General features: G+C 45.0%; 1 protein-coding gene across 3 annotated transcripts in view; it reads left to right on the forward strand.

Moving 5' to 3' along the window:
- Window positions 1-3529: 3529 nt before the first annotated feature.
- ACCS (1-aminocyclopropane-1-carboxylate synthase homolog (inactive)) overlaps window positions 3530-13515 on the forward strand; it is an 83351-nt gene continuing 73365 nt past the window's right edge. For 2 of the 3 annotated variants that reach the window (XM_084631670.1, XM_084631669.1), the window contains exon 1: window positions 3530-3644. The gene's annotated coding sequence lies outside the window, so the exon portion shown is untranslated. The remainder of the gene's footprint in view (window positions 3645-13515) is intronic. The other variant, XM_084631672.1, reaches the window with a different exon arrangement.

Genomic DNA, 13515 nt, shown 5'->3' on the forward strand with positions numbered 1-13515 from the left:
TGCTGAACCATATGGTGTACATCCACCTCCTAGCATTTCTATTCCATTATTTCATAAAGTGGAAACTGGCTTAAGGAGAATGGAACATTGTGGTAATCAAGACAATCTGTGAGCCAACAGTATAGTGTGCCCCAATGGTCCTGGTTATAAATGGAAAAATACAAATGTGTGTGGATCTTAAAAGACTTAATTAAGCAGTTGTGAGAAAAAAATATATTCTCCCAATATGGAGTGACTTTCTCTCCAAAGTAAAAGGAGCTACAATATTCTGCAAAATGGGTGGCTCAAGTGGATTATGGCAAATTCTTTTACCCAAAAAAAGTATTAAACTGACTACACTGATCACACCCTTTGGCAGATTTTTCTTTCAAAGATTACCTTTTGGGATTACCAGTGCATCTGAAATTTTCCAAAGAAAGATGGCAGAATTGATAATGAATACAAATGGAATTGTTGTTTTCCTGGATGATACTTTGATATTTGGGTCTTCAATGGAAGAACACAACAAAAAAATCTCACCTCAAAGAGCTATCCTGAATAGGTAATCACTTCATCAGTCCTAAGTGCCTTCAGCGGACATCAGAATAAAGCACCAAGTGCTGTGAGGAACTATCATCCTTCTTCACTGAAAAGATCATGTAGATTCCAGAAAGCTTCCAAACAACATGGATCCATTCTGCCTGCATACACCAACCAGCAGCCCACCTACATTCCCAAAGTTCAGTACGTTTACTCATCAAGAAGTTCTGGATGCCCTAAAGGAATCTCAGCCCAAGACTTATGAATCTAACTCATGTCCTTCCTGGTTTGGGAAAGAGAGTCATGAGCAACCAGTGCCACTCCTGACCAAAACAGCAATGCCTCAAAGAGGGAATCTTCCCTTCCTTCTTCAGACACACAATAGTCTGACCAACACTGAAGAAACTCACTCTGGATACATTGGCCCTACCCAATTACTGCCCAAACCTTAATTCCTGAGTAAGATCACAGAGAAGCTAGACAAAAGGTAACTATAGGGTCATATAATTTAAGCTAATATTCTAGACCTGGCACAATCTGGATTCATGCCAGGACACAGAACTGAAATTACTTAAGTGGCACTGATGGATGAGCTCTTCCTGTCAATGGACAGAAGGCAGACATGATAATCCATTTTCATCCTCCTGGACCCCTCTGCAGCATTTGAAATGTTGACCATGAGAGAGGCTGTGATTTAATCACGAAGTCACAGCTTCTGTGACTTCCAAAGACCTCGGTGACTTCAGCCAGCCCTGGCTAGGAGCTGCACCAGCGGCAGCAGGCGGACCTCCTGTAGCTCCTGGCCACCGCAGGCGGCAGGAGGACCCTTGCAGCTCTCTGGCAGGTGGGACCTCAGGAGCTCCGAGCCTCTTGGCGGCAGAGGGATCCCCCAGAGTTCACCGCCACCATCAGAGGGGGACCCTGGAGCTCTCAGCCCACCTGCAGCTGCCCTGGCTCCTCATTTTATCATGGATATTTTTAGTAAAAGTCAGGGACAGGTCAGGGGCTTCCTGAATTTTTCATTATTCCCCGTGATCTGTCCGTGACTTTTACTAAAAATATCTGTGATGAAAATTTTAGCCTTAACCATGAGATACTGCTGTCTTGCCTGTGAGAAGTAGAAGGAGTCAAAGGTAAGGCACTAAAATGGGTTGAGTCCCTCCTGGAGGGAGACACCCTATGAGTAGTGATGGCAAATGGCACTTCACTTGTGGAGTCCCACAAGGATCAGTTCTCTCTCTGGTCCTTTTCAACACCTACCTGCAACCACCAGATGAACTAGTCAGACATCAGGGCCTCGATTGCCAGCAATATGCAATAACACAGCTGATGAGGATGAAGAACAGCTGGTTGAAACTGACCCCAAGCATGACAGGAGCATATGCTGGTGGGCAGAAGAAAGGGCATTAAAGAGTTTGCAGCCACAGTGCAGTCTTCTTTGGGTGAAGGTACTCACCCATGATTGGTCAATTCAGTCCATAGATTAGAAGTGTTCTGGGATGCCTTCTGGACACTGAGCTGTCACACACAATGCATTACTTGTGGATGCTGCTACCATTTCTGGTCAGCTAGAAAAGTGGTTCTCAAAAGGGGCATGTATACTCCTGGAGATACAGAGATCTTCCCAGGGTACATCAACTTATTTAGATATTTGCCTAATTGTACAACAGGCTACATAAAAAGCACTAGCGAAGTCAGTACAAACTAAAATTTCATACAATGACTTGTTTATACTGCTTTATAGACTATGCTACTCTGAAATGTAAGTACAATATCTGTATTCCAATTGATTTTATTATTATATGGTAAAAATGAGAAAGTAAGCAATATTTCAGTAATAGTGTGGCTGTGAGACATTTGTATTTTTTTCTGATTTTGTAAGAAAGTAGATTTTAAGGGAGATGAAACTTGGGGGTATGCAAGACACATCAGACTCCTGAAAGGGGTACAGTAGTCTGGAAAGGTTGAGAGTCACTGAGCTAGAAGACTCCATCCCACCCTGGTGAATGATGAGCTGGCCTCAGTTATTCATGCATTCATCATCATTCAGCCAGACTGCAATGCAATGCAACATACTTGGGCATGAAGCCTTCAGCACTGAAGAAACTCCACCTAGTACAAAATGCTGTAGTATGTCTCTCAGCAGCACGGGCTACCATAAACACATCAAACCTGCCCTCCTGCTTCCCATACCATTTCAAATCAAGTTCAGGGTCTCAGTCCTTATCTTCAAGGCACTTCATGACCTGGGCCCTGGACAGCTAAAAGCCTGCCTAAAGCTCCAGGATGAAGACTGTGATTGAAAATGCTGCTTCTCTGGCCCAATGGAACTCTCTACGAGAAGGATAAAGCTTGTTCATGGGGGAAACAGAACTTTCTTGGGGGCCAAGCCAAGATTGTAACATGAATTCACCCAGGAACAGGAACCATCACAAATCTCAGCTTCTTCCTCTCCAAGTGCAAGGCACATTTCTTTGGCCTTTGCCTTCTCTAACATAAGCATATAGCAACATGGATATTATATTAAAAAAAAACAAAAACCTAACACCTTACCAAAACAGGACACTTCACTGTGCATGCTTCTCCCCCTGGGGAAAGGATTAGAGAATGAACAATGGGTGACACTGTACGGGGAGACTTTGGCAAACCAGTAAAGTGCCTGAAACCACTATGGCTTTTTGCTAAAACCAGCCAAGTCAGCAGGCTGTAAATAGCCAAGTCAGCAGGCTTAGCTTAACCAAGGATGGAGGGGAGGGGGGTTTTTGGTGCCACAGAGAGGGCAGCTTGATCTCCTGTCCTTCCTGATAAGGATTGTGTTGAAGTTGCTGATACATGCATCTTAGAAGAGCAGGATCTGCCCCAGGAATGTCTATTGGGGCCTCAAGGCTGCAAACTCTGGGAAAAACCCACACCTGGTTAATCGATAATCAGGAGGAGCCTTTTGCTTGCTTAACAAGTTTTCTTTAAGGGACATGTCATTCTATTACTAATGTATAAATAACAGGGGAAAGTTTGAGGTTGGGGGACTCTTCAGGACTGGACTCTTTTTCTCTCTGGATGCATCTCGTGCTTCCCAGCAGCAGACGGGCTGCCACTGTGCCACTCGAGAGTCACATTCAGCTTTGGTAATTATCAAGGGTTTGGGGTGTTTTACTAACCTCTTGCGGACGTGTGTATAAGCGCTTGAGACTAAGTAAAGTTTAGTTTTAAGTGAAAGCACTCTTGTGTTGTCCTGTTTGTGCCAGCCATCTATGGGTCGGATGGCTGTCTCCCCTGATTTATTTCCTGACACCACCTCGCACAGAGTAAAAGTTACCAAGAGCTTTGGGTTGAAAGAATCCCGGGTAACAACAGATGTGTTGTAATATCGCTTAATGCTCCCCTGTAAGGTACTCAGATACTGTGATGATAAACACAGTATAAGAACCTATGTAGACGAGAATAGATAAGCAGTTACTTTCTTTGGTATTATTTATACAGTGATTATATGTGTGTATTGCACTTTACAGATACTTAAAATACACAGTCTCTGATGTTAAGAGCTGTACTTGGGAAGCCATTTGTGGTACATAACAAATTACTGAACCTACAAATGTATGAACAATGATATGTATGGTTGTTTCAGCAGATAGCACTATTTATATTATCTACATAAACAGATCTCTCTTTTATATATGTAAGCAGAGTCAGGATGAGCTCTACCCTGACATCTGGTGGCGAGTCATGGTGGATTGTGGAAAAGAACTTTAAGGGCTGATCTCATTTGCATAGGCACACCCACCCTGCCTAGATAGTCACTTTGGCTGCTCTAGGAGCCCCAGTTTCTGTTGTTGGTGCAGGAATAAATTGTTGTTATCCTGATTATGTGAATCCAGGACAGTGGAACTGTACTTGGCCTTTTGTTAGGATGGAGGGACTCACCATCAACTAAGCAGCACTTGCTAAGCAAGGGTCATGGGTTCCAAAACCCAGTGAAGAGAGAGAGGTTGAGGGACAAATATTAATACTTGGTGGTATGGCTTGCCTTACATGCTAATTGCACTTTTTCCTCTCTCCACTGTGGAATATCAGAGCTAATTTTGATTCCATTAGGAATCTAGTTACAGGCTGCTGAGCTGACTGCACTTTGAGCCTCAGTGCTGGTACACCACTGCCCCCCCCCCCCCCCGCTACAAGCTGAAATCACAAAAGAGCTAAACTTACTAAGAGCTGAAATCACTGAGTGTTGTGTTAAGTAGTGGAGGAGCCTGAAGATATCTTGCAGAGCCGTTTACGGGACAGCTGGCAGAGCGGAGTGGCTGGTGGAGCAGAGCAGTTTGTTGGATGCCTGGAGCAGCTCATAGAATCATAGAATATCAGGGTTGGAAGGGACCCCTGAAGGTCATCTAGTCCAACCCCCTGCTCAAAGCAGGACCAATTCCCAGTTAAATCATCCCAGCCAGGGCTTTGTCAAGCCTGACCTTAAAAACCTCTAAGGAAGGAGATTCTACCACCTCCCTAGGTAACGCATTCCAGTGTTTCACCACCCTCTTAGTGAAAAAGTTTTTCCTAATATCCAATCTAAACTTCCCCCACTGCAACTTGAGACCATTACTCCTCGTTCTGTCATCTGCTACCATTGAGAACAGTCTAGAGCCATCCTCTTTGGAACCCCCTTTCAGGTAGTTGAAAGGAGCTATCAAATCCCCCCTCATTCTTCTCTTCTGCAGGCTAAACAATCCCAGCTCCCTCAGCCTCTCCTCATAAGTCATGTGTTCTAGACCCCTAATAATTTTTGTTGCCCTTTGCTGGACTCTCTCCAATTTATCCACATCCTTCTTGTAGTGTGGGGCCCAAAACTGGACACAGTACTCCAGATGAGGCCTCACCAATGTTGAATAGAGGGGAATGATCACATCCCTCGATCTGCTCGCTATGCCCCTACTTATACATCCCAAAATGCCATTGGTCTTCTTGGCAACAAGGGCACACTGCTGACTCATATCCAGCTTCTTGTCCACTATCACCCCTAGGTCCTTTTCCGCAGAACTGCTGCCTAGCCATTCGGTCCCTAGTCTGTAGCGGTGCATTGGATTCTTCCATCCTAAGTGCAGGACCCTGCACTTATCCTTATTGAACCTCATCAGAGTTCTTTTGGCCCAATCCTCCAATATGTCTAGGTCCTTCTGTATCCTATCCCTCCCCTCCAGGGTATCTACCACTCCTCCCAGTTTAGTATCATCCGCAAATTTGCTGAGAGTGCAATCCACACCATCCTCCAGATCATTTATGAAGATATTGAACAAAACCGGCCCCAGGACCGACCCCTGGGGCACTCCACTCGATACCGGCTGCCAACTAGACATGGAGCCATTGATCACTACCCGTTGAGCCCGACAATCTAGCCAGCTTTCTACCCACCTTATAGTGCATTCATCCAGCCCATACTTCCTTAACTTGCTGACAAGAATACTGTGGGAGACCGTGTCAAAAACTTTATGCTAAAGTCAAGATACAATACATCCACTGCTTTCCCTTCATCCACAGAACCAGTAATCTCATCATAAAAGGCAATTATATTAGTCAGGCATGACCTTCCCTTGGTGAATCCATGCTGGCTGTTCCTGATCACTTTCCTCTCATGTAAGTGCTTCAGGATTGATTCTTTGAGGACCTGCTCCATGATTTTTCCAGGGACTGAGGTGAGGCTGACTGGCCTGTAGTTCCCTGGCTCCTCCTCCTTCCCTTTTTTAAAGATTGGCACTACATTAGCCTTTTTCCAGTCATCGGGGACTTCCCCCGTTCACCACGAGTTTTCAAAGATAATGGCCAATGGCTCTGCAATCACAGCCGCCAATTCCTTCAGCACTCTTGGATGCAACTCGTCCGGCCCCATGGACTTGTGCACATCCAGCTTTTCTAAATAGTCCCTAACCACCTCTATCTCCACAGAGGGCTGGCCATCTCTTCCCCATTTTGTGATGCCCAGCGCAGCAGTCTGGGAGCTGACCTTGTTAGTGAAGACAGAGGCAAAAAAAGCATTGAGTACATTAGCTTTTTCCACATCCTCTGTCACTAGGTTGCCTCCCTCATTCAGTAAGGGGCCCACACTTTCCTTGGCTTTCTTCTTGTTGCCAACATACCTGAAGAAACCCTTCTTGTTACTTTTGACATCTCTCGCTAGCTGCAGCTCCAGGTGCGATTTGGCCCTCCTGATATCATTCCTACATGCCTGAGCAATGTTTTTATACTCTTCCCTGGTCATATGTCCAACCTTCCACTTCTTGTAAGCTTCTTTTTTATGTTTAAGATCTGCTAGGATTTCACCATTAAGCCAAACTGGTCGCCTGCCATATTTACTATTCTTTAGACTCATCGGGATGGTTTGTCCCTGTAACCTCAACAGGGATTCCTTGAAATACAGCCAGCTCTCCTGGACTCCTTTCCCCTTCAAGTTAGTCCGCCAGGGGATCCTGGCCATCCGTTCCCTGAGGGAGTTGAAGTCTGCTTTCCTGAAGTCCAGGGTCCGTATCCTGCTGCTTACCTTTCTTCCCTGCGTCAGGATCCTGAACTCAACCAACTCATGGTCACTGCCTCCCAGATTCCCATCCACTTTTGCTTCCCCCACTAATTCTACCCGGTTTGTGAGCAGCAGGTCAAGAAAAGCGCCCCCCCTAGTTGGCTCCTCTAGCACTTGCGCCAGGAAATTGTCCCCTATGCTTTCCAAAAACTTCCTGGATTGTCTATGCACCGCTGTATTGCTCTCCCAGCAGATATCAGGAAAATTAAAGTCACCCATGAGAATCGGGGCATGCGATCTAGTAGCTTCCGTGAGCTGCCGGAAGAAAGCCTCATCCCCCTGGTCCGGTGGGGGTGGCTGGCAGAGCGATTTGTGGGACGGCTGGTGAAGTGGAGCGGAGCCCCATGGAGAGGTGGGGCAATCAGCTTTGGACCATGTAAGGTGCCCCTTAAACCCCGCCCCCATCTCCACCCAGGTTGGGAGGTAAAACTCTGCAGATAAATTTTCAAACTCTGGGGCTGTCCTGACCAGGGACAGACTTTTGGGTTGTTGGACTTTTGGGACTTTGGGTGATTTTGGGTTGCTGGTTTCAAGAACCAAAGGGAAACGACATGCCTCAATTTGCTTGGGGTGGGGTTTTTGCTCATGGGTTGTGTTATGAATCCTGTTGGTGGTGTTTCCCCAACATAATGCCACATTGTTTCTCTCTGTTATTAAAAGGCTTTTGCTACACTCAGACTCTGTTTGCAAGAGGGGAAGTATTGCCTCTTGGAGGCGCCCAGCGGGGGTGGTATATATTTGTCCCAGGTCACTGGGTGGGGGCTCTAGCCGATTTTGCATTGTGTTATTGGAATGGAACCCCTAGATACTGAACCCGGCCCGTGTTGCTGCCAACTCTGACGGGCAGAAGGGTTACATATATACCTCTTGTAACACCTGCCTCAAGAAGCTCACAGTCAGTTTGAACTTAACACAGAGTGAGGGGGCTACACACAAGGTAGGGATGGTTAAAAGAAGTGTTGCAATAGTGTGTACTTATGAGAGATGCTGACTGTCATGTGCCTATCTTGTTAATTCCTCCCTGGATTTTTTTTTCAGTATCTACTTTAGAATATTTTTCTATCTTGGGGGGGGGGGGAAATCATGGAGGGAGAGGGTTGAAAGTTGATCTGTCTTGCTCCCAGTCATCACCTTCTGACACCATGTCTCCGTAAAGATGAGAACCCTAGAGTTTAGAGCTGAAAAAGATCTATTAGGTAGAGCTGTTAAAAAGTCAGCCAAAAAAAAATTCCCAAAAATTTTAGGGGCTTACCAAATTTATTGAATTTTTTTTAAAAGGACCAACTGGTCAAAAACCAAACAATGAACCCTTTTTATCCATTTGTGGGGGGGTCAAATTTTCAGCAAAAAATTTAATTGAAAAATGTTGGCCAGGTTTACTATTAAGGGCAGTGGGGAGGGTCTGCATCAATCATCAGGCCCCTACAGTTTGGTTCCCAACAGGACATCATCTAGTGTTTTTGTCAAACCTAGTTTTAAATATCCTGAATGATTGGGCTGGTACCGCTTTCTTAAGGGCGATTATCCAGGCTTCAGCTTTAGGGATATTCAGCCTCAAAAAATCATGAAATTAGATTAAAAATCATGAGGTTTTTTTAAAAACAATTATACATTTTGGGTTATTTTTATTTGACCCTTTCGTGTGCACTCAGTTTTTCTGTGACTATGAGAACTAGAAACTTTTATTTTAATGTGAAAGCTGAGATTCTCACCTAATCACATGCTTCTAGAAACTGGGACTTCTAATAAAACATCAGATATTTCAAGACTGGCAATAAAATCATGAAAGTTGGCAACACTGCCTTCCATATAAACACACAGCCCTTACTTGTCACTAAACCAAGTTATAAGGAGTCAGTTAGTTATTTGAATTATTTTTCCTAAATACCTCCTGAGATACCTGTAGGAGTCGACAGTTTCCAGATCTTGCCTGAAGAAGGATTTTCAAGAACATATAACCTCGATATATATGCACATCATGGGCGGCGGCTATCACAGGCCAGGGGAGGCTCCTCCCCAAACAGCCCTGCATGGCCCCACCCACACTCCTCCCCCAGGCCGCTTCCTGCTGGGGCTAGTGTGGTCCGGCCTGCGGCCCAAGACTCTGGGCAGCTGGGGCCAGTGCTTGCACTGCACTCTGGTGCTCTGGGGTGTTGTAGAAGCCAGGCAAGGTACTAACAAACATCAACATCTGAACACCACACGGGGCTGGGGGCTGCGCAGCCTGCCCCTCTCTCCGGGGCTGGGGGCACTGGGGGCTGCACTCTCGGTGCTCCAGGGCTGGGGCACTGGGGCCTGCGCCGCCCGCCTGCCCGGTGCTCCAGGGCTGGAGGCGCTTGGGTATCCCGGGGCTGGGGCGGTGGGGCTGGCAGCCGCAGTGCGGGGTTCTGAGCTCTAGTGGGGGAGGGGAGAAGAAAGGGCAGGGGCTAGCTTCCCCAAGCCGGTGGTTCACACACCACCCATGATGCACATGCACATACTTGTCATCTTTTCTTAAAGGGCAGAAGGAAATGAAGGCTCCTGTACAGTAAATTGGCCAACGGAGCTGGCTCCTAACCGCAGGGGACCGTTGCTGATTCAGTGAAAATAGTATAAGCAGCTCCAGCTCCCAGAACATCTCTCTTCCAGGCAGGGATGCCCCCTTAATGTCTAGTGAGAATAATGGCTCTGAGAGGTTCATGCAACCTCTGTTCAGCTCCTTGCTGTTAGTGACACATTTGGAGCTCACCTGGTATCCCCTCTGCCTCAGGAGCTATGCCAGCAGATCCTTGTGTAGCATAAAGTGGTTTGGAAGGTAGCAGAAACTGTGTATCTGGCTTATGGTCTCAGTAATTGATTGTTTGAATAAAGTGAAACCCTCATGCTCCTGAATGTCCCTGAGCCTTTAACTCTCAATTCTTTTGTTCATTACAAAGAAGTCCTGGTCAGTGCAGTCCCCTAATATCATTCCAAAGAGTCTGAATGTGGCCCTGTTTTGCCCTCCTGATTAGGTAGATTCTTCTGATCTGTGCCATGGGAGATCTCATTTGGCCAGCTGTGATTGTCACCTGATAACCAGACTCTAGAGCAGATGTAACTGATTAGGGCAGACTTCTGCATTTGGTGACTGGATTTTTGTGTACAGTATGTGCATCCTGCATGTTGGCACAACCAAAAGTGTGGTCTGCAGGCAGAAATGATATGTTTTTTTCTGCTTTTTTTGGGGGGAGACAGATATCCTGATGATGAGTCAAGACAAGTTGCTGCTCTGCTTCCTGTAGATCAACAGCAAGACATCTGGTGTTGCCTTTTCAGTTGTATGTCTATTTAGCCACAGCCCCAAATCAGAACCAGATGGTGGCAGTCTGGGATTTTTTTAAACAAACATATTCTGTGCAGCATTATTCTGTTTTGAGTTCCTGTTTCCTTTCCCATCTGTCTGAGAAGCTGATTCATAAATCTACTGTACATGCTTCCTCCCTCCTCATTCCACTACTCTCCAGATTCCAATAAGACAGTTTGCAGGCATGGGTTTACATTGCTCACTAGACTTGTGCAAAGCATGGCGAATTCGCATCAGAGTGGTTTTGTGTCAACTTTTTTTGTTCTTGTTTTCACCTGCTTAGGGTTTGACTCCTCCTGAGTTTTCTGGATTTGAATGACCCCAAAATCACAAAACAAAACTCCATTGAAATGGACAGGTTTCATCTGGTTTTGCATCATTCATTCAATGCAAAGTGAGTGTAAAAGCCTACCATTCTGATTTGGTAGTATTTTCACCCACTGTGCATAGTCCTAAGTAACAATACCAGGGTCAAGGCCAGGGAGAAATAGGTTCATGAGCTGGACAAAAATATTCCCAAAGAAATTTTAAAACCTCCAAACTGGAAGTTTTCTCATTTTATTTTGATTTGGGGGGAAACTGTCTAATTTTATAAAAATGCAAAATTTTACATTTAAAAGTGTAAGCCAGATTCTACTCTCAGTTACTCCAGTGTAAATTTAGGTTAAGTTCATTGACTTCAGTAGAGTTATTCTGGATTTACATTTGTTACACTGAAACAAGACTTTAGCCCCATGTCCCTGTTTTTCCCCCTCTCCAAATATCCTTTTTCCTTTCAAATGTTGTCAGCTATGTGAGGACAATTCCCATTTAAGTTTTCTTCTTTATTCTATTGAAGAAACTTTTTTTAAAAAGAGATGTACTCTGCCTTGTAATTACAAATAATAATTAAAATTTCCTCTGTATCACACACACATTTTCCTCTGAGATTTTTAATAATTTTATAGGTCAGCAGGGTTTTAACCAGGCATGCATTGCCAAGAAAGCTGTGCACCTCTTTAAAGACTTTTCATAGAGTCATAGATTTTAAGACCAGAAGGGACCATTATGATCAACTAGTCTTACCTCCAGCATAACACAGGCCAGAGAACCTCACCATATAATTTGTTCTTCAAGCCCATAACTTCAGTTTGAGTTATAGCATATCTTTTAAACAGATATTCAGTCTTGATTTAAAGACTCCAAGTGATTGAGAATCTGTCACATCCCTAGGTAAATTGTTCCAGTAGTTAATTACCCTCATTATAAAATTGTGCCTTATTTCTAGTTCGGCTTTGTCTAGCTCTGTTGGATCTTGTGATGCCTTCTTATGCTAGATTTAACAGCCCTCTGCTATCAGACATCTCTTCCCCATGCAGGTACTAGATTGTGATCAAGGCACCTCTTAACCTTCTCTTGGTTAATCTAAACAGATTGCGCTTCTTAAATTTCTCACTCTAAGGCAGGTTTTCCAGACCCCAAGTCTTTCTTGCAGCTCTTTTCTGAACCCTTCATAATTTGTCAACATTCTTTTTCAAGTGTCAACACCAGAACTGGACACATTATTCCAGTAACAGTCTCAGTAGTGCTGTGTACAGAAGTTTTACCACCTCCTTAGTCCTACTTGATATTCCCCAGCTTATCCATTCAAGAATCATGTTCATTCTTTTAGCTACAGCACCACACTGGGAGTTCATATTCAGCTGATTATCTACCATGAGGCCGAGTCCTTTTCAGAGTCGCTGCTTTCAAGACACACTCCCCCCATCAAATAAGTGTGAGCTACATTCTTTTTTTCTAGATGCACAACCTAACATTTGGTTTCAGAGCAGCAGCCAGGTTCGTCTGTATCCGCAAAAAGAATAGGAGGACTTAGTCTCTAAGGTGTCACAACACATTTATTTGAGCATAAGCTTTCGTACAGCTCACTTCATCAGATGCATTCAGTGGAAAATACAGTGAGGAGATTTATATACACAGAGAACATGAAACAATGGGTGTTATCATACACACTGTAAGGAGAGTGATCACTTAAGATGAGCTAATACCAGCAGGAGAGCACGAGGGGTGGGGGAGGGGACCTTTTGTAGTAATAATCAAGGTGGGCCATTTCCAGCAGTTGACAATTTCCAGCAGTTGTAAGAATGCTTGATAGAGATCTTGTAGGTGTTTGTCTCTGTCTGAGGGGTTGGGGCAAATGTGGTTGTATCGTAGAGCTTGGCTGTAGACAATGGATTGTGTGATGTGATCTGGGTGAAAGCTGGAGGCATGTAGGTAGGAATAGTGGTCAGTAGGTTTCCGGTGAACTTTGTGACTTTGTCCTCACCTATAACTATTTCACATTTGGGGGCAATGTATACCTTCAAACCAGCGGCACTGCTATGGGTACCCGCATGGCCCCACAGTATGCGAACATTTTTATTGCTGACTTAGAACAACGCTTCCTCAGCTCTCGTCCCCTAATGCCCCTACTCTACTTGCGCTATATTGATGACATCTTCATCATCTGGACCCATGGAAAAGAAGCCCTTGAGGAATTCCACCATGATTTCAACAATTTCCATCCCACCATCAACCTCAGCCTGGACCAGTCCACACAAGAGATCCACTTCCTGGACACTACGGTGCTAATAAGCAATGGTCACATAAACACCACCCTATACCGGAAACCTACTGACCGCTATTCCTACCTACATGCCTCCAGCTTTCACCCAGATCACATCACACGATCCATTGTCTATAGCCAAGCTCTACTATACAACCACATTTGCTCCAACCCCTCAGACAGAGACAAACACCTACAAGATCTCTATCAAGCATTCTTACAACTACACTACCCACCTGCTGAAGTGAAGAAACAGATTGACAGAGCCAGAAGAGTACCCAGAAGCTACCTACTACAGGACAGGCCCAACAAAGAAAATAACAGAACGTCACTAGCCATCACCTTCAGCCCCCAACTAAAACCTCTCCAACGCATCATCAAGGATCTACAACCTATCCTGAAGGACGACCCATCACTCTCACAGATCTTGGGAGACAGGCCAGTCCTTGCTTACAGACAGCCCTGCAGCCTGAAGCAAATACTCACCAGCAACCACACACCACACAACAGAACCACTAACCCAGGAACCTA

Source organism: Lepidochelys olivacea (genome assembly GCF_965140295.1).
Source record: "Lepidochelys olivacea isolate rLepOli2 genome assembly, chromosome: 6".
Taxonomy (NCBI): domain Eukaryota; kingdom Metazoa; phylum Chordata; order Testudines; family Cheloniidae; genus Lepidochelys; species Lepidochelys olivacea.